The sequence below is a fragment of the Nerophis ophidion genome, linkage group LG08 (genome assembly GCF_033978795.1).
Source record: "Nerophis ophidion isolate RoL-2023_Sa linkage group LG08, RoL_Noph_v1.0, whole genome shotgun sequence".
In the NCBI taxonomy this organism is placed as follows: Eukaryota; Metazoa; Chordata; class Actinopteri; order Syngnathiformes; family Syngnathidae; genus Nerophis; species Nerophis ophidion.
This window is the reverse complement of record NC_084618.1, coordinates 58,958,935-58,985,348: the sequence shown is the minus strand read 5'-3', so window position 1 is coordinate 58,985,348 and position 26,414 is coordinate 58,958,935. Positions and strand designations below refer to the sequence as shown.

The following is a 26,414-nucleotide window of genomic DNA, read 5'->3' as shown; positions in this document are numbered from 1 at the left end:
ATAACTTTCATTCAAATTGACTTATCAAATAGATACTTCAATCTTAAAAGACAAGTGCTTTAAATACCATGCAGATGTACTGGGTAGATAAAGTTCAATAACACTATGGATCAAAAGAGTAAACGTCTATTGAACCACTTTTAAGGGGAACTGATGGTATCACCCTCGAGTAGACCTCTGACCACACATATGTCCCTTGCAACACACATTTCCTCTTTTCTCCTGGTGAGGCCATGACCAAGATCACAAGACTAGCCTGGCCGGCCACGCCACTCCACGTGATGCTGCTGCAGATGTGGAAAGAGAGAGAGAGGGGTCACATATTAAAGGCAGAACGTTTTTTTATTGGAAAAACTGAAAGACGGCTAGAGGGTGGGAAGGAGGGAGAACAAGTGGACTCGTCAGGAGCCGGTGAGGAAGGGAAGGAAGCTGACAAAGCTAGCTTTGTCTCTCTTTTGGCTCCTCCATCAGCAGCTGCAATGTAAAAAAAAAAAAGATAAATGGAATGGATGGACGGTGGCATTATTGGCTTGACACTGAAGTGATGTCTCTGTTTGTCTCTTCAGCACAGTGTTTTAATGCTGCATATGCATATATATGCCACATAACTCACAAAGACATACAGTGTGGTCGATTCGATATAAAAGGAACCATTATGTGTCTAGTGATGTCATTGTATTTTATGACGGATTGCAAAATGTGTGGGACGATGAGCGATCGTAGTATTCTGGCAAGAAGTCACGTCCCAGGACGCTTCGCTCTCATAGCTCTTGTGGCCATGGCAGCTCACCTAAGGGGTCAGTGGACCTCCTATAAACTTGAAGGAGGTCCTTCTGTGTGTGTGTGTGTGTGTGTGTGTGTGTGTGTGTGTGTGTGTGTGCGTGCGTGCGCGGTACGCACTTGTCTGAGGCAAACAAACCCTAGCTCTCCAAAAATCACATGACCGTGTAAAAACCTGCAGAAAGTGGCTCCATCTTTACATCTCGTACCACCTTAAAGTGTTTTTCCTTTGCCAAAAAAGGAACTGGATGCTAAAATTGGAACCAGAAGCAGGTTTAACGTCTGATTCTTAACCTATCACAGCTGTGTCACACACACATAAATATCACATACACACACATTCCCACGGTCAGCACTGTCTTACAGCAAAAGTCAGGGGGTTACAAACTTTTTCCACTGAGGGATACATCCCAAAAAAATTATAGGATGTGCGGGTCAATTTAAAATCATTTACACATTAATGATGTGAAAATCAATCCAATTTAGGTCCATGCATGCTAATCTAATTGAACCTACATCTTAGGTTTGTGTTGTTGGTAACAGTGCAAATTAGTGTAATATGTAATAACTAGATGGAGCAATTCCTGAAGGAATTGCATGTGAATGCTCCAATGGTGAAGTTGAACTAAAATCCTGGATTTTTTTTTAGAAGTGTTTAAGTATAGCACACAATTCCCAAACAGGTTGAATATTCTGAAATTGGAACAGTTTGAATCAGATGAAAAATATACAAGTTGTGGAAATTTGAAGAATTTCCCATAGGTTTCAATGAGAATTTCCCAAAAATGTGGGTATTTCGGGAAAAGTGGGATTTTTTTTTTAAATGGTAAAAAAAAACAACCTTGAATGAGCAACAAATGGTTGGTGTTGGAATTGTTCAAATTGGTCGAGAAATGTCGAAGTAGTAACATGTTGAATAGAGAAATGGTATTACGGAATTTCTGGAAAACCAGGATTTTTTTCCAGTTCAAAAAAACAACTTTGTTTTTTGTCCTGATTAAGAGAAATGTTTTGACTAAAACGGTTGAAATGCGTTGAAAAATGTGAAAAGAGCAGTCGCCACAAAAAAAGAGTGGAAATAGGGCTTTGGACAAAAAGGAATTCTGTAAAAACCTGGGATTTTTTTGAACTTGCAAAAAAGTGGTTTAAATTTCCAGGATGGTGGAATGTGTTGAAGGTGTAATGGTTTGAATTGGTTGAAAAATGTGGAAATGGTGGAAGTTACAAAAATGGCCAATTCATTTTGAATGGAAAAATGCCGCGGAAAACCTGGATTTCTGGGAATTCGTCAAGGAAAATCCCACGATTCCTGAATAGGCTGAACCGTTTGAAGTTGAAACGGTTTGAATCGGGTGAAAAATGTGGTGTAGAAAACCATTTGTGTGGATGCTTTGGAGCATTCACACAATTAGGAATGTGATGGATTGATGGGACCATTTTCATCAAAAAGTAGGTGGAAAAAGTGGGACATTGCCTTTGCAGATTAATGCATTTCAATGCCGATCACAGACGTCAATCCCCTCTGGCTGACATTGAATTTATCGTGGTCCCCCGCGGCTGACAAGCGGCTAGTACCTAATTATGTGTCTTCATACACAGGGTGGAGCCCCTCCCCTAAGTTAACAATAATCACCTCCATTACGTAAAATAGACTGCCTGTGTTACTATTTTAAGTAACAATATCAAGTATCATTATCACAGGAGGACGTTGCTAAACATGTTACACACCAAGCGCAAGCCAGGAAATGTTAATAGCTACACCAACCACTAAGCTAGCATTAAACAACACACAAATATGTGCTTAGTAAAGTTTAAGGCTATGTTCACACTACAGGGTCGGATGTCCTATTCTGATTTTTTATTTTTTTTGCCAAATCCGATCTTTTTATATTGTCGTTCACATTACAAAAAAAATGCTATGTCTAATGTAAACACAATCTGACCCGGATGCAGACATGACGTTGTGACGTCACATGTGCTGCAGTGTTAAAGGAAGTAAACAAGGCTTCAATTCTAGTAGGCCTAAGTCCTGGCGCGTTTGTGGCAATTTCAAGGATTTTGTGAAATCAAAGTCAACATTTTCTCAACAGAATTATTGCACATGGAAAATTAAGAAGCAAGAGGCCAAGCATTTTGGCTCTGTCAGTTTGCGGGACATTTACTTCGATGTCTGCTCCAAAGAGCATGTGGGCGAGCAGTCGGAGACAGGAGTGGTGAAACATTGATGTGGGTTCCTAAAACATTATTTGCGCCCTTTCTCTGCTCATTTGTCAACTATTTATTTTGTAACAGTCTATTTTGATGAAGAATTTTGGTGCATATGGCTTTTTTAATGACGTTCTGGTTGAATTAATGCAATCTGAGCGTTCACACTGCAGTCGTATATCTGGATGATATCCACATACGAATGAGGCCTGGATCGGATTTGAAAAATTCTGAATCCCACTGTTCACATTGCCATGAAAAAATCAGATACAGGTCACATATGGTCAAAAAAAAATAAAATTGACTTGCAGTGTGAACAAAGCCTAAGAAGTGTAGATGGAACCTCGTCACAGCAGAAAGTAAGCATCTACTAACATGAATTTAACAAGTAGAGTCATACAAGTATAGAGAGAGGACAATATAACAACAACATTGTTGTAAGAGGAGGGTGGATCGATCCATGTCAATCCGTGTCAATACCAAGGGTAGTATCAGTATATGATCGATACTAGAGTGATTAGGGCAATATTTATATTTTTTCAAAATCTTTAATATTTTCAAACTTGCGACTTTGAGGGCAAACACCAAAGGATTTAAGTCAGCAGTAGATAGTAGTTTTTCATTGTTTTAGTTGCTGTGTACAATTACATTTATTTAGGCAAAACAATTGTATCTAATAAAAGAGAATATGAAACCAGTTAAAATATTGTGTTGATATAGTAAAGTACCACTGACAGTCACACACACGAGGTGTAGTGAAATTACTCTCTGAATTTGAGCCATCCTCTTCTTCCTCCCCCTAGGAGGGGATGCGAGTAGAGAGCAGCAGTGGTGGCTGCACTTGGTAATAATTTTGGTGATTTAACCCCCAATACCAACCCTTGATGCTGAGTGCCGAGCAGGGAGGTATGTTGTTGAACTGCCAATAGCAATCACCATAAACAAAATAGAAAATATACAGTTAACACATGTGATCGGTACTGGCATCGGCCGATCTCACTCAGGGATGATCGGTATTGAAATCGGCCGAATAAAACGCTGAAGAGAGCATCTCCAGTAAAACATCTCGATATAGTAGCAGTTCGGGCCAATCACTGCTGAGACATTGCTCCGACAAGATTCCAGCAGGCTGCCTGCCTCTCGCCTCGTCGGTGGACGGTGTTCAAGGTGCGTGTCCCCCTGGACGTCGCCAGTGGTTGGGATGATATCTCCTCCAGGCGTGTTCTGCATCCAGTTGGCCACCTGCGTTGGAATAATGGATGTGGTGTTGTAACGATACCAATATTTTGTTACCGGTACTAGCACTAAAATTATTGCGGTACTTTTCGGTACTTTTCTAAATAAACGGGACCATAAAAAAATTACATTATTGGCTTTATTTTAACAAAAAATCTCAGGTTACATTAAACATATGATTCTTATTGCAATTAAGTACTTAAATAAAATAGTGAACATATAAGACAACTTGTTTTTAATAGTAGGTAAACAAACAAAGGTTCCTAATTAATCTGCTGACATATGCAGTAACATATTGTGTCATTTATCATTCTATTATTTTTCAACATTATTAAGGACTAGTGGTAGAAAATTATTATTAATCTACTTGTTCATTTACTGTTAATATCTGCTTACTTTCTCTTTTAACATGTTCTATCTACACTTCTGTTAAAAAGTAATAATTACTTATTCCTCTGTTGTTTGATACTTTACATTAGTTTTGGATGATACGACAAATTTGGGTATCAATCTGATACCAAGTAGTTACAGGATCATACATTGGTCATATTCAAAGTCGTCATGTGTCCAGGGACATATTTACTGATTTTATATGTGAGTGTGAATGTGGTCTGTCTATCTGTGTTGGCCCTGCGATGAGGTGGTGACTTGTCCAGGGTGTACCCCACCTTCTGCCCGATTGTAGCTGAGATAGGCGCCAGCGCCCCCCGCGACCCCAAAATGGAATAAGCGGTAGAAAATGGATGGATGGAATATACATTTAAAAAAAAACTAAAGATGTTGTAATGCCAAAAATATAGAAGTATCGCGTAGAGTAGAATAGAGTAGTATTGACTAGATACCTGCCTGTACTTGATATCATTACAATGGATGTTAGGTATAGATCCACCAATGGCGTTTGTTTACATTTTATTGCCGGTCAGCTACGGTGTGTAGTGAAGCATGTTAAGCTATTCCTCGTCCTGCAGGGATGATACTTGTAAGAAACTTACTTTATTTTTCACCATGGAGACCAGGCTTAGTGATTTAGAAGTAGCTAAAACACTGCCGACGGCGGATGGACGCTAGCTAGCTAGCCATGTCTTAAAGCATCTCCTTCTGAAGGCGTTTCAATGTTATAACTCTACCTTTATCGTTAGTTTTTAAGCCAAAATGCATCCCTTCTCCTTTTTCTGTCTACACACTGTGTCTGCTTATAAGTGCTCCGTGATTGTGTGCCGCCGAACATACTCATCTGCTCGTAAAACCAGCAATGTCACAACGTGACTTGGACCGAAAATTAGTATCACGGTACTACACTAATACCAGTATACCGTACAACCCCAAAAACAAGCTACAGGCCAAAAATGGCCCCTGGGCTGCCTTTGGACATAGGCAAAGGCAACCATCAGATATACATTTTTTGGAGTTTGTAAAATCATATCAACATCATTATTAACTGAAATGCTTATCTCCTTACATCTGGCCACCTTGGTTAAAGACAAACCAGTATTGTCTCCTTAGCAGCTAGCTTGTTTAGTGATGAATATTACAGATGTTTCCTGTGTACGTGGGGTGGCGGCATAATGATTAGGCCCACTGTGAATACACTGGACTATTTCAAGACTTTTTCCAGCCCTTATAGTAACAAGGAATGGAATTTCACATACTATATGTATTTATGTACAACCTGACATTTGTAGGTCTATCCCTCTGAAGTGTGTTTACCCAACAACAGAGAGAGAGAGAGAGAGAGAGAGAGAGAGAGAGAGAGAGAGAGAGAGAAAGAGCCAGAGCCAGAGAGAGAGAAGGGTTTTAGTGGGAAAGTGGCCTTGGCTTGGATTGTTCTAATGAGGAGCAAAGAGTCGCGTTTCAGGGCTGCAGGCGTTCCTAGTTTGACTGAATGCACTACAGTTGTTCCTCGTCAGAGTTGAAATAGATGGATGGGGTGAGTATGTGGATGGCATCTATTTAACCATTCAGTAAAGGGTCAGTGTAAAGCGCACTCTCCTGCTACAGCTTGGTTGGGAAAAAAACCAAAGATCGGGAGCTTCGGATTATGACAGGAAGAAAAGAGCTGAGCTAGAACAGAAGAATTTTTAAAATCAAACCGATGTCTTGAAGGGTCTCTTGACGGTCTTAGGAGTTGTTGATTTCATGCCAAATGTTCTATTCTTTTATTCAATTTTTGTGTTTGTTTCATTTTAAGTGCTTGCAGAATTTTGAAGTCCTGACAAACCCATCCTGAAATAAGCAGCAACAAATTACAATGCAACACCAGGGGCTGAATCCAGTAATATTTTAATCATTGGAAATAATTTAAATGAAAAAACATGTTACCATAATACCACCTCTGTTTTTCAAGTAAGTTTAAAATGTTTACTTTCATACAAGTTAAATGGACACAAAGTATTTGTATTGTGTTTATTTAAAGGACGATGTGCAGTTACATTAAGAAAATGGCTGCACCAGATTTAGCATGATAATTTCCATCTGTAGTTCTTTTATGGTGCATCTAACATCCACAAAAAAATGACAAAGGATTGAAAACACACAACAAAATTAAAATTACATATTGATAAACAATTTAAAATACAAGTACAATACATAAAGGGTATGTGAGTTACAAATCAGTGGGCGATCAAGTGTCTTGGAACGTGAGGTAACTTCATATGTACTTCGTGCTTTTTAACATTTGAAACTGATTTCCATGTGTAAAAAAAAAAGTAAAAATATATTGAGAAGAAATTAACTATATGCAACAAGATAAAACAGAAATAGATAAATGTACTGAATATGATAAAGAGAGGAGGAAGAATTGTTGAAGTGGACTTATATTTATACAACATTTTCAAGTGGCATTCAAATGCAAAACGTGGATTGTTGCTTTTTAGAACAAGTAAATCAAACTAAAAATAAATAAATTTTTTGACATGACTGTAGCGTAGGTGAGAAGGATAAATGCTCGAATTAACCTTCTTTTGTAATGTGTAAAAAGAAGTTAACGCTGTAATAATACTAAATACATTTCAAATACTGTATTTTCCGCACTATAAGGCGCACCTTCAATGAATGGCCTATTTTAATATTTTGTTCATATATAAGGCGCACCGCATTATAAGGCGCATAGAATAGATGCGACAGCAGAGGCTGGGGTTATGTTATGCATCCATTAGATGGAGCTGCGCTAAAGGGAATGTCAACAAAACAGTCAGATAGGTCAGTCAAACTTTTTTAATAGATTACAAACCAGCGTTCTGACAACTCCGTTCACTCCCAAAATGAATAAACAGCTGTTTTTATTATCTTCCCTGATTCAATAAACATGTAAAAAACTGTCTGATACTGTTACGGTAAATCAAACGTTAGTGCAATTACAATATAGTAACACTCGAAATAGTGCAGAGCAATAATATATCATCAACTCAATGTTGCTCAAACGATAATGTCACACAACACAACACACAAAATAAACATGTAAAACTCACTTTATTAAGTTATTCCTCATCCACGAGTCCCTCAAATTCTTCTTCTTCAGTGTTAGAATCAAAAAGTTGGCCGAATACGGCATCCAAAATGTCTCGTCGAAGTCGTCATTAAACGAGTCACTGTCGCTGCTGTTAATGTTAAATTCTTTCGCTGCTGCTCTATTCCCGTGTTCTACTGTGTGACTGATCACCTTGAGTTTGACCTCGGCACGTCTCCCGCAGTCATATATCCCAGCATGCACCGCGCGCTTCTTCTTCTATGAGGGAAAATGAGGTAGGCGGCTGATTACCGTAGTTGCGAGACCTCTTGTGGCATGTTTAATTCGGACACTGAAGAAGAAGAATTTGAGGGATTCGTGGATGAGGAATAAATTAATAAAGTGAGCTTTACATGTTTATATTGTGTGTTGTGTTGTGTGACATTTAACGTTTGAGCAACGTTGTGTTATTGATATATTGTTATTGCTTTGCACTATTTCGAGACGTCGTTAATAGGGTCAGTGTCGCTGCTGTTGTCTAGCAGTGCAGTGACAATTCCTGCTTTCCTGAAATCATGTCTCTCAATCGGAGCCATTTTGGGGTCTTTACATTGAAACACACAAATGGAAATGAAACGGCACGGCCTGGCGCAGTCATATATCCCAGCATGCACCGCGCGCTTCTTCTCCTACGGGGGAAAATGAAATCGGCGGCTGCTTACCGTAGTTGTGAGACCTGTTGTGGCTCAATATTGGTCCATATATAAGGCCCCCTGGATTATAAGGCGCACTGTCTGCTTTTGAGAAAATTTTAGGTTTTTAGGTGCGTCTTATAGTGCGGAAAATACGGTACATACATTTGCTGCATGATTAAGATGAAAGGGAGTACTGATATGTTAAAGAGGACTTAATTCTATGTAACATTAATTGTCATTCAAATGTAGAAAGAGGCTAAATAAAACTAAAATAAATCAATTTATTGACCTGACTATATGGGTGAGAAATGATAATTTGCTCAGTCACCTTCCTTCGTGATGCTTTTACGGTTTCACATGTATTTCATTTGTAAAAAGAAGTTAACTGCTCTATAGAATGACTAAAAATTATTGAAATGAATACATTTGCTGCATTATGAGGAGAGGGCAAATTGTTGAAGTGGACTCAACTTTATGTAATATTTTCAGTGTCATCCAAATGCAAAAGGAGGTTAGCTGCTCTAAAGTACCCCTTAAAAAAACAAAATGACTTTGATGAAGTGACTTGATGAGAAGGATAAAATTCCTTACACAAACTCGCCTCCCTTCATAACACTTTTAATCACTCTCAGCTATATTACAATGTGTAAAAAAGTTAATTGCTCTATAATAGGACTACATATTTTCTTAAAATATGCATGATGAAGAGAGGGACAATTCTTGAAGTACACCTTACCATATACAATTGTTAAGTCTCATCCAAATGCAAAACGAGGATTGTCGCTCTATAGTACAAATAAATAAAACCAAAATTGAAAAAAACTTGGTGACGTTGCCAGGTGAAAATGATAATTACTCTGACAAAGTCACCTTCCTTTGTGAAACTTGAAGATTTTCAAATGTAATCCATGTGTAAAAAGAAGTTAACTGCTACATTATTGACTAAATAGCATGATGAAGAAGAGGGGAAGAGTTGTTGAGCTGGATTTAACTTTATATAACATTTTTGGGGGCCTTCCAAATTCAAAAACAGACTTGCTGCTCTATAGTACAATAAAACTAAAGTAAATACATTTGGTGACATGAGTAGATAAGGATAATTGCTCAAACAAAGTAATCTTCCTTCGCTTTTTAAAATTTTCAACTGTATTCAATATGTGAAAAGAAGTTAACTGCTCTATTATATGACAAAATAAAATTAAAATTTAAAAAAATGGATGGACATTTGCTATATGATGAAGAAGAGAGGGAGAACTGTTAAAGAGTAACAGTAACTTTATATAACATTAAGTGTCATCCAAATACAAACATTTGAAAAATGTTAACTGTCACACAAGTGTAAACAATAAATGATGTATTCACCAGAAACGCTGATTACACTTCTACGGATGCAGACGCATTGGCTAACATGAAAAGGGAAGGATTTTGACTTCTTCGCTTGAGAAGTACAATTAAGTCTCTTCACATTGCAGTGTATGTTATGTTTGTCTTTGCTGGTTTTGTTTCCCTCCATCCTCAGTGCCATGCACTGTTTTATTGTCAATAGTGCGGTGTGTGGGTGTTTTCTTCTTCTTTTTTTTTTTACTGGTGTAAGGCCCTTTTTGTTACAACTTGCCTTCGCAATAATAAGTGCTATTTAATAGAGTTTGATTGATTGTTGTTGATGTGAACTTCTTGTTGCTCTATCCAAATTTTACTGAGCAGTCAGGACAGGTTCTCGCTTGAATTCATGTATGAGGGTGGTTTTGTGCAGCGGTAGAACCAGGAACAGAAACGGCTTCAATTGTTTATCTTCTACTGTTTAGTGTAAAACCGCATAGCATAAATGTGCGGTATTGCCTTGAATTAGTTCATAAAGCAGGCGTCAGCCTTATAGTCAAATAAATGTGCTTCTGTGTAGGTGTGGTTTATCTTGATACCTCCTTCCTGTCTTACCCATCAATCATCACAAAGCAATAGCATCCAGGGTGGTGTGTGTTGTTGCTTCGGTGTGCAGAATACTTTCATAGTTTCAACATGATGTAATGGAATACAGTGACTTTGCTTGAGCTTGGATAGTTTGTCTGTTGGGGCATTTTTGCTGAATATTGTGTCGTTAGATATGCTTTTTAGAATGTTTTTTACTTGCCAGTATATATTTTGCAGTATGTAGTACATTTTTTGTACTTAATCTCAAGTTGACTGCACTGCGAGCTTGTTCTCTGATGAATTTTGGAGGATTTAATATCAAAGGTACACTGTAAAAATTACCAGGATTTCACATCATTTAATAAGCCTAAGTAAGACTATACCTGACCAATTGAAGTCTATAAGCCTGAACTGATGAAGCCGACGACATGGATGAGAAGCGAACCAAACAGTCCGGTCGCGATCAATTGAATGCCCTGAGAACATCATTTAACAGTATTTTCACAGTAAAAAACTGTTATCAAAATTAACTGCACGCATCATTACAAAAATGACTGTAAAATTATAATCCTCTTATATTTCACAGCAAGTAATAGCAATTAATTGTTTTTGGGTTTTTTACAGTAAGCTGCTATAAATGTTATTGTGAAAATATTGCAATTATTATTATTAGATTTGTTGTCATTTTACATTAATACATTTACAGTGTAATGTACTAAAAATATATATAATATATCTGAAATTTTGGTTGCCAGGTTTGCAATTTATGTGCATCATTCTGGAGATTTTGGACATTTCGCAGAAACATAGTCCTTAACTTTTTGCGCACTTTCTTATTGATATAAAAAGACAGCAGTCAAATACATATCAATGCTGTCAATTGATTAATATATTTAGTCAGAGGTATCACAATTTCTGATTTTGGACGAGAAATTCCTTGCTTAATTGATCTTAAAAAAAGACCCCAATATTCTGACAAAAAATATTGTCAGAATGTCTACTCAGACCATTTTAAAACATTTTACTCTAATAAATCATTAATTTGATCAAAGTTTCATAACAGTTTTATCTAAACTTGTGTCAGTGTATTTTGAAGCAGAATTTGCCATTGACCTTATTCAACTTTAAACTGGGGTATGCATTGTCAGCTGATCACTGACAACCCACGCTGCCTTTCTGTGGTATACATACGGTACATACAATACACAGTTAATGCATTCATTTCCCATATTTCCTATATTACATACAATAGTTTGATTTAAATAAAGTCAAACATAAGCAAAAACGCCTATAAGCTCTCATTCAAATCATTTGGCTTTTGCCCCCCAAGTCCCTCAATTTGCATCCTAAAAAACCAGCATCCTCAGTAGGCATTTGTCTTTAGGTATATTTCTTTAAAAAAAAAAAAAAAACTAGCGCTGGTATGCTAAATGCAATTGTCCAATTCAGAGAAGGATGGTTTTCTCTGGATGTATACAATATCTTTGAACAATGCAACAAAAAGCACATAGGAAGACAAGAACAGGGTTGGTTGTCAAGCTTTACGGAATTGCTCATCTTCATCTTCAGCATCTTTCAACAGCCATTGCCACCTTAAACTGAAGCAGAATTAAATCTTTACTGCTCTTTTTCCAACACATTCTAACAAGTACAAACCCCATTTCCATATGAGTTGGGAAATTGTGTTAGATGTAAATATGAACGGAATACAATGATTTGCAAATCATTTAACCCATATTCAGTTGAATATGCTACAAAGACAACATATTTGATGTTCAAACTGATAAACATTTTTTTTTTGCAAATAATCATTAACTTTAGAATTTGATGCCAGCAAAACGTGACAAAGAAGTTGGGAAAGGTGGCAATAAATACTGCTAAAGTTGAGGAATGCTCATCAAACACTTATATGGAACATCCCACAAGTGTGCAGACTAATTAGAAACAGTTGGGTGCCATGATTTGGTATAAAAGCAGCTTCCATGAAATGCTAAGTAATTCACAAACAAGGATGGGGTGAGGGTCACCAATTTGTAAGCACATTGTCGAACATTTTAGAACAACATTTCTCAATGAGCTATTGCAAGGAATGTAGGGATTTTACCATCTACGGTCCGTAAAATCATCAAAAAGTTCAGAGAATCTGGAGAAATAACTGCACGTAAGCGATGATATTACAGACTTTTGATCCCTCAGGCGGTACTGCATGAAAAAGCGACATCAGTGTGTAAATGATATCACCACATGGGCTCAGGAACACTTCATAAAACCACTGTCAGTAACTACAGTTGGTCGCTACATCTGTAAGTGCAAGTTAAAACTCTACTATGCAAAGCCAAACCCATTTATCATCAATACCCTGAAACGCCGCCGGCTTGGCTGGTCCCGAGCTCACCTAAGATGGACTGATGCAAAGTGGAAAGGTGTTCTGTGGTCTGACGAGTCCACATTTCAAATTATATTTGGAAACATAGGACGTGGTGTCCTCCAGAACAAAGAGGAAAATAACAATTCGGATTGTTAAAGGCGCAAAGTCCAAAAGCCGGCGGCGGCGATGACCAAGAAGAACGCAGAGTTGGAATATAATTACAACACTTAATGTACATATTTATATTTATATACATATTTTTATAATATTTACATATTTATATAATATGTAAATACAATCTCTATTCACAGACAGAGTCCCATTGCTTTTATGAGCGGTCGAGCGAGACAAAAGCCGGAATTTTTATTTTATTTTATATTTTTTATTATTATTTTATATTTTTTATTTGTGGCGGCTGTAATTCTTTCCTGGCGGGCCGCCACAAATAAATGTATGTGTGGGAAAACCTGCATATGGAAACGGGGTTTGTAAGTAACTACCGAAAACACTGACACATTGTGAAAAACTGACTCCATAACGGGAATGGTTGTCAAACTACAGGGTTGATTGTCACGTAGGTATTTTAATGGGAACAAGTAGACCAAACTAAACATGAAAGTTTAATTTCATTGGCAAATTAACAAATAATAAACTCGAATGTATCTTAACATCAAATGATCACGCAACATGAACATCTATAGGCCAGCCTGATGAAATGTTTGAATTTGGGCTGTCAAAAATCAAAAGTTAACTTGTGTCATTAATAACAAAAAATATTCCGTTAATCATACAGTATATGTGTGCAGATTAATCATGCTATTTAGTTTGACTGTACATGCTCCTTTACCTTCCTTAAGACGTGTCGCCAGTGCAAAGCTGAGTGAAGAGACTCTAACTTTTGTGCTCACTGGCAAATTTCTCTTCAAAATACACACAGATGGGTCTTTTGATAAAACTGTTACTGAGTTTCAAACAAACAAATAATGTGCATTCAAGTAAAACATTAAAAAAAAAATCCTTTAACATTCTGACAAAAAATGGCATTTGTCCAAATATTAGGTTAAATTAAATGATGCAGGTGAGTAATAACCTGTGATTAACTATGATTAATCCAAATTCAAGTGTCATTAATCTGATTGAAAATGTTAATCCATTGACCGCAGTAGTATGAATATACAGTGGTACCTCAACTTAATAGTGTTTTGAGGTAAGAGCTGTCTCTTAGCTAATTGTTATGATTAAAGTTGCACGCAAATATTTGAGCTACAATCATCCCTGCCGTTAGTTGCTGTAGCATATGAACCCCGTAAGATCCGACCAAAACATCCTGTCTTACTCGTATGCATTAACGTATAGCTAGAAATCAACATAATTTTGTTTTCCAACCACCGAAACAAAGAAAGTTAGTGTGAAGGCGACGTTGATGGACTGTTTTGAGTTAAATTGCACATTCTTTTTAAGTTTGCTTATCATTCACAATCCTTAGGAGAGACAAGATGACGGATATATTTTCTTGATGCATTCTAACTTGTAAATAAACATAAATAAAAGTCTGCTTACAAAAAGTTTTCTATTCCACCCATTAATCCCTCTAAACAGCCATCCAACAACTGCCAACAATACTCAATTTACATTTCCTGACTTGAATATTAACCTATTAGTGATTTTGTTATTATAAGCACTAACACAGACCTACCATTTATAGTACCGCTGGGATCAGAGGGAAATAGCTAGCTTGTATGCCTATGTTTACATCACCGGCTGGTGAGCTGCTTTCTTGCCTCGAAGCTTGTGAAAGTTTATTCCACATCATAAATAATGTCTCCTTGATAGTAGAAGGATGATGACACAATCCGACAATTTGGTTAACTTTGGCATCTAATTTCGATCCAGAAATGACGAGAAAGACACAAAGTCACTTGGTTTGCGCTTGGTTCCATGTATACTTAAAGCATGTACTGTATAAAACCTTGATACAGCTATTTGGATGTTTTTAGAGGGCTTGATAGGCGGAATAGAGCAACTTCCTAAGGCTCCATTGTAAGCAGACTTTTGATCACATTTATTTACTAGTTAAATTTCATTAACAAAAAAAAGTGTTCTTGTCTTACATAAGGTTTGATAGGCAAAAAAAAAAAAAAAAATGCAGTTACCTTTAAGAACGCTGTCAAAGAATCAATTAGGTTTGTATGTTGAAGTACTACAGTAACTGTATGAGTATATCTGACAACCAAACCTAGAGACAATGTGACGACCAACCCCAACTGTGAAATATTCTGCAAGCATCAAGATTAACAACCGTGTTGAACTAGTTAACTATCTAAAAACTATAGCTTTCCCTAAACACTTAAAGGTAACGATTGATTTGTGTAAAGGCCTGGAAGACAAACTGGGGAGCTGAATATTTTCAATTTGACCTGGAAAAAAGTTCAGCTGTCTAACTTTAGAGAAGACTATGTACACAGTAGGTGAGCGCTGATCCCAACTCCGTACATTTCCATACCACGATTTGAGAGACATCGCCAACAGCAGCCCTCATAACACCATTAGCACCTCAGCACTAGCCCAACCAGTAGCCACAACAACAACACAGCGCTTCCCCATTATGCACCAGCGAGATTATGAACATCAACATTACAACACAAGTACATTGTTTTTTGCACCTTCTCTATGCTCGGTATTGCTGCAATATTTAATAGGGCTTGTTGTGGATTTTATTTCTTTTTTTTTATATACAACTTATCGTTTCATTTATATAATTTAAATATTTTAATTAATAGCCTGTTCAACCTAAATGTCACAAAATTACATAAAAATATGGGGGGTTTTAGTTTAGTTTTTAGTACAATTACAAAGCACCGTTTTTCAAGTATATTGATATAGTATTGGTTGAAATGTAATCAATACCCATAGCCAGAGCCGTTTGATGCACGGGCTTACCTGGCCCAAGGGACCCCGATCAGAGTGCCCCGATTTTCACGGCGTAATGTAATCAATATTGTTCATAGCTGTCAATCACACTCAGCTCAGCTTTGTATAGCGATTGTATACGCCCTCTCTCGGCTGCATTGTTTAATTCCTACTGCTACTACCAATGTCATCAGGGTAGAGTCGTGCGTGCTGACTACTGAGCTAAAAATGAAATGAATATCCATCCATCCATTTCCTACCGCTTATTCCCTTTGGGGTTGCGGGTGGCGCTGGTGCGTATCTCAGCTACAATCGGGCAGAAGGTGGACTACACCCTGGACAAGTCGCCACCTCAATGAAATAAATAGAAATGAATTATGTTATTGGATTGTTGATTGGTTTGTTGGTTTAAATCCATTTCAAACATTAATGCAATTACAAGTGATATATTGTATAGTTTACACATTTATGTTTCTCTTTACAACATGTTCGAAAAGGAGTAGGAAAAAGTCGAAATGATTTAACCTAATCCTTTTCCAATTCATAGAAATTGAGTAGCACATATTCACTTATTGTCCTTGTATTGTAACATAATTTACATCAATGAATACAACATATATCCTAATAATAGTTACGTCAGGTATGGTTCACATATGAGATGAATAATATCTAATTTTCAATAAGGTTCAATATGTTCGTCCTTGTACTTTGTAAACACTTTTAGTTGGAACAGCCTGTTAAACCGGATCATATTAGTAAATTGTTTAACTTCTTTGCTTAATCCATTCCATAATTTAATTCCACAAACTGATATGTGAAATCATGATTTTTTTTTTTCCAACAATGTTTTCGGGGTGGGGAATTGTTGAGTATCACCCCTCCCACCACTAAGGCGACAGTACTTCCCCTGTATGCTATCCATATTTGGATCAATTACATCATAATTTCAGCTGCGGTTGAGATTAATTCCCATCCACCTGAATTCCACACGAGGAAACCTGTTTTCTATTTCTGCATGCACGGTACCCAATATGTAGCTTTTATGGTGTGCACGTACATTCACACCTTCTGTGTTCCAGACGTGGTCACGCGGGGGTTAACGTTGTGACGTATAGTGCTGCTGGATCAGTGACCTGCTGGGCCACTAAGGTGGGGGCAGCTGTGGGGGAGGCTAGGAAAGTGTAAGGGCCTCAGGTCTTGCAATTATTTCCCCTTGCCACTTCTTCAGCTTCTCGTTCCTTTTTACGCCGTCACTTATGTGGCGCGTTAAACTGGAGAGAAGTGGAAATTGTCCAATTCAAATATTTATTTTTACGGGCATCACAAACACAGGCCAGAAACTCCTCATTCTCTCTCCTCGTTTTTACTTCTTTTTTTTTTCTTCTTTTTTTACACTGCCTGGATCGCTTGGACGTGATCAAAGGGAAGTGCGTGGAAAATGCCGTGGACTTTACCGCCAGTGCTAAATGTTTATAGTGCTCCTCCAATTGGACCAGCGTGTGCGTGCCTCCATCCAAAATGGTTGTAAAAGGCTCTGCAACGCATCGGTCTTTTTTTTTTCTTCTTTGCACTATGACCCCCAGTCGGAAGTTGGCTCTATTATTGAGTAAACTATTGCACATAAATAAGAGTTTTGTAGTCAGCTTGGAGCATTTATCCACCTTTTCCGCACGCGAGCCATGCACATGTGTTGCAACTTCTGCAAAGAGAAAGAAACTTGAGCACGTAGAATGATTTTTTAGGCCTTGTGCGCCTCCTCCACCCCATTGCATGGTTCCGGATCAACTCTAATCAGATTTGCAAACCAAACAATAGTGGTTAGATAGAGGTGTGTGTTCATGTGTGTTTGTGAAAGAGAGAGAGACACTTTATATGTGCTAGCAGGAGTGGGAGTGGGTGTACCTCGCAAGATAATGTGCCTTTGCCCCCTCCCATGATTAAAAAAAAAAAAAAAAAAAAAAAGCCAAGAAAGCTCCCTAGAAGAACACGCAAGGAGAGTGTGTCTCCATTCATTTGCTGGTTAATGCTCCTTGGCATAAATTTACTGTTACGCGACGTCACGGTGCCTTCCGTCCACAAGATTCGGTGCTTGTCTTCGGGGGGAAATCCCACAGCGGGGGACATAACGTAAGGAAGCTGCAACTATTTGAAGTTATTGTAATAGGCACTGGTATTTCGGAAAGCTGATCGTTGATTGTGCAAAGTTAAACAGAAAAATAGGCCGCCTTTTGTTTTTGATGCATTTTGTTAAGTTAACCAAACTCATGTTGTCTAATTTATCATGTGTAATTACACAATTTATTTGCGTTAAAACTCCTCATTAGGCTGCTTGCGGTCGTTCTGAATGTGTTGGATTCCTTTTCAGTGTTTGCCAATTTAGTCAATGCAATTGGACGGATGGATGCTTTATGAGTCTTATGTGACAAATTTGTCTTGGAAATCGAGTAAATGTTGGAAGGTTTGTCAATTGAGGCCTCTTGAGGGCAATGTGGTGTCAAATAGTGGAGCATACATGCCGATTCAAGCATGTCAAATGTGCGCTCCCTTTAGTTTTGCACCATAGACTTGGCCAAAGCTTGCGTTGCTTGTATCAGCATCTCTCTCTCACACACACACACACACACACACACACACACACACACACACACACACACACACACACACACACACACACACACACACACACGATATCTCAACCATCATGACTAAATGCTTACTACGCACTCCTTCCCAACCAGCTAGTCAGCCTCAGTCCATCATGTTGGTTTCAAATAAGCCCCTACAAATAACACACACATAAAAGAGCCAGCTGCCTTAACCACTGACTACATCACACACACTCCCACCCTCACACACACACATCTTTAAAGTTATTTAAAAAAGACTTTAGAAAAATACAGAAATGTTTTTGTGTGAATTGTTAAGATCAGCATTATTTTAAATTATGTAATATTATTTATATCATATTTAGATGTATTTAAAAATATCTAAAACGGTGTGGAAAATGCTTACCATAATCATTACGTCATTCAGAATCGGAAATCTTTCATTATGACCCATATCCTGCATTTTGGGCAATTCAAAAGGTTTCTTGCATCAATTTTGATACCCATTATTTCCTACATATAACATTAAAAAACATTATTTACACTTGCACAATTCAACCTGCCGGAAATGTGTAAGCAGATCTTATTTAATTATTATTTATTAATATACTGCGCTCGCGGAATTCCTGGTTGTTTTACTTCTTATATTTAAAATGTTCACAAGCAGGTGAAATTCCAAAAATTAAAATGCGATATCGTGCAAAAGTCCATTTATGTCAGCAATTTGACCTCAAATGTAAAACTAATTTGTGATATAAACTCAATATATACAATGTGAGATTTGTCAAGTTGCTGTAATTTTAATGATCATGGAATGGAAACCTCCAGATTTTCGGAGATTTTAAATTTGAGGTTTTCATAAACTGCAAGCCATATATCTTTCAAATTATATTATAATTATCAGCCTATATTTTTGAGTTTCACATGTATTACAGTTTTTTACAACCGTGACAGTAAGTCGGTTGATATCTTATTCACTAATGAAAAAATAAAGGGGGCAGAAACACCTTCTACAAAGCTATGAATGAAGCAACAGACTATTAAGAGAAGCTTTTCTTATACATTTTTATGTCCCCGAAATGTAAAGCCATGTTAAAAATACATTGTCATTAACAATCTAACTATAGTAACAGCTTCCTTAAAATGTTTTTTGTTGAAGTAATTCAAAGAATCTTCCCTCCACCTTAGTGTTATGTTGCACTAGGTCATATGACCTTCTGACCCCATGCTGCCCCGCTATACGTATGGGCTCCACTGTGTTAACCCCAAACAAAACATTCCTGGACATTTTAGAATTCAGCAAAACATGTTAGTAATCTTCAATGAAGACAGTTTTTGTGTTTTCAAACCTAGCGTCCAGTGCTTTTTGTATTGTAGAAGCATTTCAGTCAACATTCAGGAGGTAAATAGACCCTGTAGAAACAGTCCAATGCATTGTCTACATTTAAAATCCCCTTCGTCTCCCTCCCTGCGTGAATATAAAACACATGTAAGTTTAGCATGTACACACGCAAGACAACACGCTATGGCAATAAATTGTAGCGTTAATACAGCCTCTACCTGCATGTTTTGATAGCCCATAAATACATGCTGCATGCTGCTGCTCTTCACGCAGGCCTGGAGCTGATTACAGTTGGATATATATCTGTGTGACAGGTACTAATTTGGCGTCTGAACTATCTCCCCTTCGTCGCCATCATCTCCGTCTAAAAAAAAAAAAAAAACCCCACCGTTTACATCGAGCCGCTTATGTGAGACATTCTTTTGGTGAGCCTCTTTCTTATTTGTCTGCACAACCGCCAGCATCTGTGCATAAAAAGGTCACATTGTGTGTCCATGTCCTGACTTCATTTTGTCTTTTGCGTGAGCGTCGTGATATTTACGGTGTCTCGGTCACCAAAATAGTTTTAAAAAATGTATGCGTCTTTTTTTGTGACACCATCTTTCAAGGGAGCCTATTGTGTAATTCTATCAGAAATAGGACGGCTGTCTGTTTTAGAGCGGTACCCGGGGAGAATCTCCATTTGGTCCTCATTTAAACCAAGAATGTTTCCCTTTGGCTGTGAATTATGACTTTCTTTTAAGAGGGAAAAGGTGGCCATATGGTCATATAATATTAAAGTCATGGCTGGCATGACACCTACTTTAAGTCAATTTAGTCATTTGCTGCTAATGTTGACCTTTTTCCTTACAAAAGCGCAACTGTGTGTGTGTGCACGGCACACCGAGAAGGCAAAATATTAAGGACACAGCACCCTACGGCTGCAGCAACAGATTATTTTAGTATTGGAGTAATCCATGGATTATTTTGTTCGATTATTCAAGTAATCAGATAAAATTGTGGGTTAACTCATGTGATTAATCACAAGGAATAATGGCATTAATCATGTATATAGGTCAACTAAAACAATTTATTTGGACTCTACATGCACCTTTAGCTTAACCGTGGATGGTTACCTGAAAGGCTGTATACGGGTTGTTGATCAGGTCAACAGATATGAGTGATGCGACTGCAACTGGTATGTTCACTGGCTAATTTAATTTCAAAATACATCCTCACTGGACTTCAGATAAAACTGTTACTCAGGTTTGAGCGCAAAAAAATGTAGTGCATTCAAAGTACACTTAAACTTTTTTTCTTTGTTTAAATATTCCTGAATTATATTCTGACAATAAAATTGCATTTGTGTCCAAATTGTTCATTTAAATCAAGCAAGTGACTGATTAATGATATATTTAATTTTAAAAATGTGATTATTCTGATTAAATTAAGATAAAATTAATTATTTAGCACCACTTGATAAAACACACTGTAGAAGCTCAATGCGTATATTGAATTGAATCGAATTAAAGTATTTATTTCAAACCTGCATAGTACAACACATGTTTTACATCTTGGCAGAGACAATTGTGCAATGCTTGAAAAAGGGTTAAATGAAGCAGATGCTTATAATATCCCAACCCCTCTCACTCATTCCACATGTAACATAAACAATATAATACAAGAACAATACCATACATTCAAAAGCAAGAAAAACTCCTGTACACTAACAATACAATAGTACCACTGTTAGTATGAGACAAGACAAGACGAGACAAAACACACACACACACGACCATACACCTCTCTCCCATCACTCTGTGCTGAGGGCATCACTTGTTACTAGCCTGTTCAAACTAAATGTCACAAAATTCCATAAGAATAAAACAAGTATATATATGTATGTGTATATATATATATATGTATATATACATGTATGTATGTGTGTATATATATACACATGTATATATATATATGTATATACACATGTATATATATATATATATATATATATATATATATATATATATATGTATATAGAATGTTGTCTATCTATCTGTGTTGGCCCTGCGATGAGGTGGCGACTTGTCCAGGGTGTACCCTGCCTTCCGCCCGATTGTAGCTGAGATAGGCGCCAGCGCCCCCCGCGACCCCGAAAGGGAATAAGCGGTAGAAAATGGATGGATGGATGGATAAAACAAGTTTTTGAGGAAAATACTACAAAAAACATTTTTTCTGCCCACTTGCCACACCCCTTTTTCCTTTTTTGCTAATAAATACACAACATCAACAGTGAAATGGCACTTTTCACGCATGTGCAAGAAATAAATACATCTTCACTGTTGGTCGCCACACAGATCACGACACCCACACAATGCTCCCATGTGCATGCATGCTCTGTGTGGAAACTATGTCCGCATATTTAGTTGGGGGCACTCCAATGCAGTCTGGATTTCATCAATTTTAATACACACACACTCATTTAACGATTAATCGACACAACAGAATATAAATCTATACTTAGTCAATATATATTTGCAGGCCACACAGCACTAGCTCAATGGACCAAGGTTTATTTCTTTCTTTCTTGTACGTGCATACAAATGTTTTAAATTAGTTTTCACTTTAAGGTTATATTTCTCCTCTTTAGTTGATAAGAATTGTTGTACATTCTTGGCTAACAGGTTATAGTTTGCTTTGTACTTAGTTTTAGCCGTTTGCAATTTTACCAAACATTGAACCTCAACATGTTTGACTCAATAAATAAAGGGTTTGTATGTTCTCTATATCCTACATTATGTATCAGTCTAATCTCTCTTTTTGTAACATGGTTAATGAATGAAGCGCACATTTGTAGTTGTCAACCCCATATTTCTACACATTACATTGGCAACACTAAATTGGCCCGAGTGTGTGAATGTGAGTGTGAATGTTGTCTGTTTCTCTGTGTTGGCCCTGCGATGAGGTGGCGACTTGTCCAGGGTGTACGCCACCTTCCGTCCAAATGCAGCTGAGAGGCTCCAGCAGCCCCCGCGACCCCAAAAGGGACAAGCAAGAAAATGGATGGATGGATGGATGGATGGGTGGACCTCAGATATGGTACCGCTAGGTAGTAGTAGAGAACATGAATGGATTTTGGCTCCAGGACGTATTTTGCTTTGTTCATTATTGAAATGTTTCTTGCCACCTACTGTTGTATATTTTTATACGAAATTTCCAGTTCATTTTATCATCTATTAATACTCCCAAAAATGTAGTTTCTTGTACCCTTTCAATGTCAAGGTTGTGCAATGTGCGGCACGCGTGGGCCATTTGCTGCTCTTTTTTGGGGGGTGGGGGTTCTGCTGTATATTAGAAATTAAATTGGACTCACTTTTTTTTTGTTTTTGGACCATGCGGGAAATGCCCAAATCCACGACAACAGGCACCGTATACCAAAACTAAAACAGCTGACCACCTGTGCATCTTAAAACATACTGCAGGTGTAAGAAGACGCCTTCTTGATGAATATACTTTAATAATATTCTCTCTCTTTGAGCGGTGCTAAGTGGGGACCCCTGAAATATATAAATTTTCGACAGTGCATGTTTCTAAAATTGATTTGTTGTTAGTATGAGGTATTATCGTATTGGTGAGTGGATTCTACATGTATTTTTGGTATTAAAAATTATAGATTGGAGGGGCAGACCCTTATTTTTAACATATAATCATATACTTTTAGAAGTGAGTGTGCACTGTGTTGTTAGGCACATATGTAATGTTTTCTATTCAGTCAAACACCCCCACCGTTGTCTCAGTTGGCCGAGTTGCACCGCTTGTGGGCAGGCATAGGAGCCGGGGGAATGTGAGGCTCCTTGGGCCAGAGAAAAAGAGTATCCACCGGGCTAGTGTGAGATGCAGAAGTGCATGGCCCTATAGAATGGAAAGCGAAGGAGGGGAAGGTGGAAAGTGTCAGTCAGGGATGCTTCACTGCTTGAGGACAATCCGAGTGCAGGAGCGCTCTGTTTCAAGAGCAATCAGTCAATCCGCATTAATTATCCGTCCGCCCCCTATACTTCCCAACTCCCAACCATCTACCCCCATCCTCCGCACACTGCAGGGGAGTCACACACACAACCCCCACGTTTTATGTGAAAAGAACCTGCAAAAAATTCTGAAAAGCTAAAGACATATTGTGTATAAAGTGCTTAAAAAGGCATTCTTAATTGTCCCTGTTACATTGATAATAAATGTGAACTATATATATAATTATTTTAGCCTCCTGACCTTTAAGATTTTGTCTGGGATGCTTATGTGGACCTGATGAGCACATCTAAATCAAACAATAAATAAAATATGAATTATCATAGAAATATCAATATTTTCTTTAGTAATACAAAACATGTATCTATACTGTCATGTAATTGCACATTGTTAAAATGTATAATATTACTGTAAATACTGTAATGCATGGAGTACATATACGCTACGGTTTAACAACATACATTTTAAATGTGGGAATGTATATGTGGTGCGTATATTTGTGTGAGGTATAAAGACAAAATGGTGTGAATGGAATGGAAAACTATAATTCTGCTGGAATTTAAATTTTCCTGAGGAAATGTTCCTAAAGGAATCAATAAATTACTATCTATCTATAAATAAGTATAAGGCAACTACATTGACATGGGTTGCATGTTTTGCAGTTTTTACAAGAATTTATATAGCTCACCAGTTTGATGCTTCATATGCTGTATGTAATATAAATATACATGTAAATAATTGTGTAATGATTTTTAGATGGACACATTTTAAACATATAGTAGGCCTATATTGTGTAGAAATAATATAGCAACTGTTGTCAGTGTTTTATGCAATACTGCAAATATACATTTGTGTGTGTATTTTGAAGAGATTCATTTAGCCTACTGATGTGTATTTTTAAATGGTCGATTTATATAGGCTAGTCCATACAAATTAACAATTTATAAATATTTGTGTGTATAGTATAAGGACACATGCATGCTTCAGTTTTCATGACGAAAACAATGCAACTATTTTTTTTTATTCCAGACGCAATACATCAACTTGCAATAGTGTTATTTAATTTGTATAAATAATATAGCAACTGTTGTCAGGATTTTATGCAATACTGTAAATATACATGTGTGTGTGTAGTATAAGGACACATGCATGCTTTTGTTTTCATAATGAAAATAGTGCCACTATTTTTTTTTAAATTCCAGACGTAATACATCAACTTGCAATAGTGTTATTTAATTTGTACAAATAATATAGCAACTGTTGTCAGGGTTTTGTGCAATACTGTAAATATACATTTGTGTGTGTAGTATAAGGACACATGCATGCTTTAGTTTTCATAATGAAAATAGTGCAACTATTTTTTTTTTTAATTCCAGACGTAATACATCAACTTGCAATAGTGTTATTTAATTTGTATAAATAATATAGCAACTGTTGTCACGGTTTTATGCAATACTGCAAATATACATTTGTGTGTGTAGTATAACGACACATGCATGCTTTAGTTTTTAAAATGAAAATAGTGCAACTATTTTTTTTTAATTCCAGACGTAATACATCAACTTGCAATAGTGTTATTTAATTTGTATAAATAATATAGCAACTGTTGTCAGGGTTTTATGCAATACGGTAAATATACATGTGTGTGTGTAGTAGAAGGACACATACATGCTTTAGTTTTCATAATTAAAATTGTCCAACTATTTTTTTTTTAAATTCCAGACGTAATACATGGACTTGCAATAGTGTTATTTAATTTGAATTGCCGGCCATATGCAATCCATGCAGCTACTGAAGGCTTCTTCTAAATATAGCGCTAATCTTGTGGTTGAACGGGCACGTTTTCTGTTGTTTTGTTTTGTTTGTGTCTTGCACACATTTGTAAGTAATCCATGCACTTTAATTTTAGTGCCAACGTATGCATATTCCATATTTGTATTTTTTACTTATTGTTTGAGACGCTGATACAAGTGCAAACGGACACAATACCCGCTGCTCCTTGCGAGCAGCGATATGCATCGCCATTGCGCAATAAGTGACAAAATCTCCGGAGTGCAGGACTCACTTTAAAGCGCCGTCCTTGTCCAATACAAACTTCCCCCTGCGTGTTCGGGGAAAGCGGGGACCCCCTCTTGCAGCAGCAGCATCCTCCTTGCCTTTCACGCGCTCTTCTTCATTCTCCGCACACAAACTTGTTATTATTGTTGTTGCAAGATCTACATGTCATACGGCGTGTAATTTCCCCCGCCTTTTACCGTATTCCCTTTGATTTAGTCACTCTTGACTCTCCTTTTGCTCTGGGGCCAACGAGGTTCGCGGCGCGGACGGCCTTGAAACCGGCCTCTGCTTATCTCCTTTCATCGTTCGGCGCGGGGTAGCCTTGAAACCGCAGGGGCAGTAATTGCTTTTTTCAGGCGGCCCAGTGCGGACTGGCCAGCAGCCAATCAGAGCCTTGTTTACACTCGATGATGGACGGCGCTGTGGCGGTGTGCCAGCCAATCAGGAGCTGCACAAGGACGACGTCGCGCTAACCCTTTCTGTGCCATTGTAAACAAAGGCAGACCGGAATATTAGCCTGTAGCACCTGATGTGTTTCGACGTGGAAACACAAATGTATCCTTCCACTTTTCAATTGGATGCATGACTCCAACGTTGGAAATCTCACAGCACTTACTGTGTGTCTGGCAGGCGTGTGCAGAACTCCAAATTTAAATGAGAATGTATACCCAATGTCTGTTAATTTCCAATAATCTGCATTGCGTTCGAGGCGAAAATTTAAACCGGAAGTAGAATTGCAATTCAGCTTCAAATTAAAGGAAGCAGAATTTAAATTCCATTTAATTATATTGAATATTCCACACATGACTGTTTTACATATTTTTATAAAATTTATACACAACCTCATGTACACAAGATA

The 26,414-nt window shown here is 37.5% G+C and overlaps 1 protein-coding gene and 1 long non-coding RNA gene across 2 annotated transcripts in view; one reads left to right on the top strand and one right to left on the bottom strand.

Moving 5' to 3' along the window:
* Positions 1–323: 323 nt before the first annotated feature.
* LOC133558048 (uncharacterized) lies at positions 324–25,914 on the bottom strand. Its single transcript, XR_009807891.1, has 2 exons — positions 25,563–25,914; positions 324–474 (listed from the first exon to the last, which is right to left on the bottom strand). It is a non-coding gene; the product is annotated as an uncharacterized LOC133558048 (long non-coding RNA).
* Positions 6,081–26,414, top strand: part of bahcc1b (BAH domain and coiled-coil containing 1b) — a 143,797-nt gene continuing 123,463 nt past the window's right edge. The window contains exon 1 of the mRNA XM_061909108.1: positions 6,081–6,148. The gene's annotated coding sequence lies outside the window, so the exon portion shown is untranslated. The remainder of the gene's footprint in view (positions 6,149–26,414) is intronic.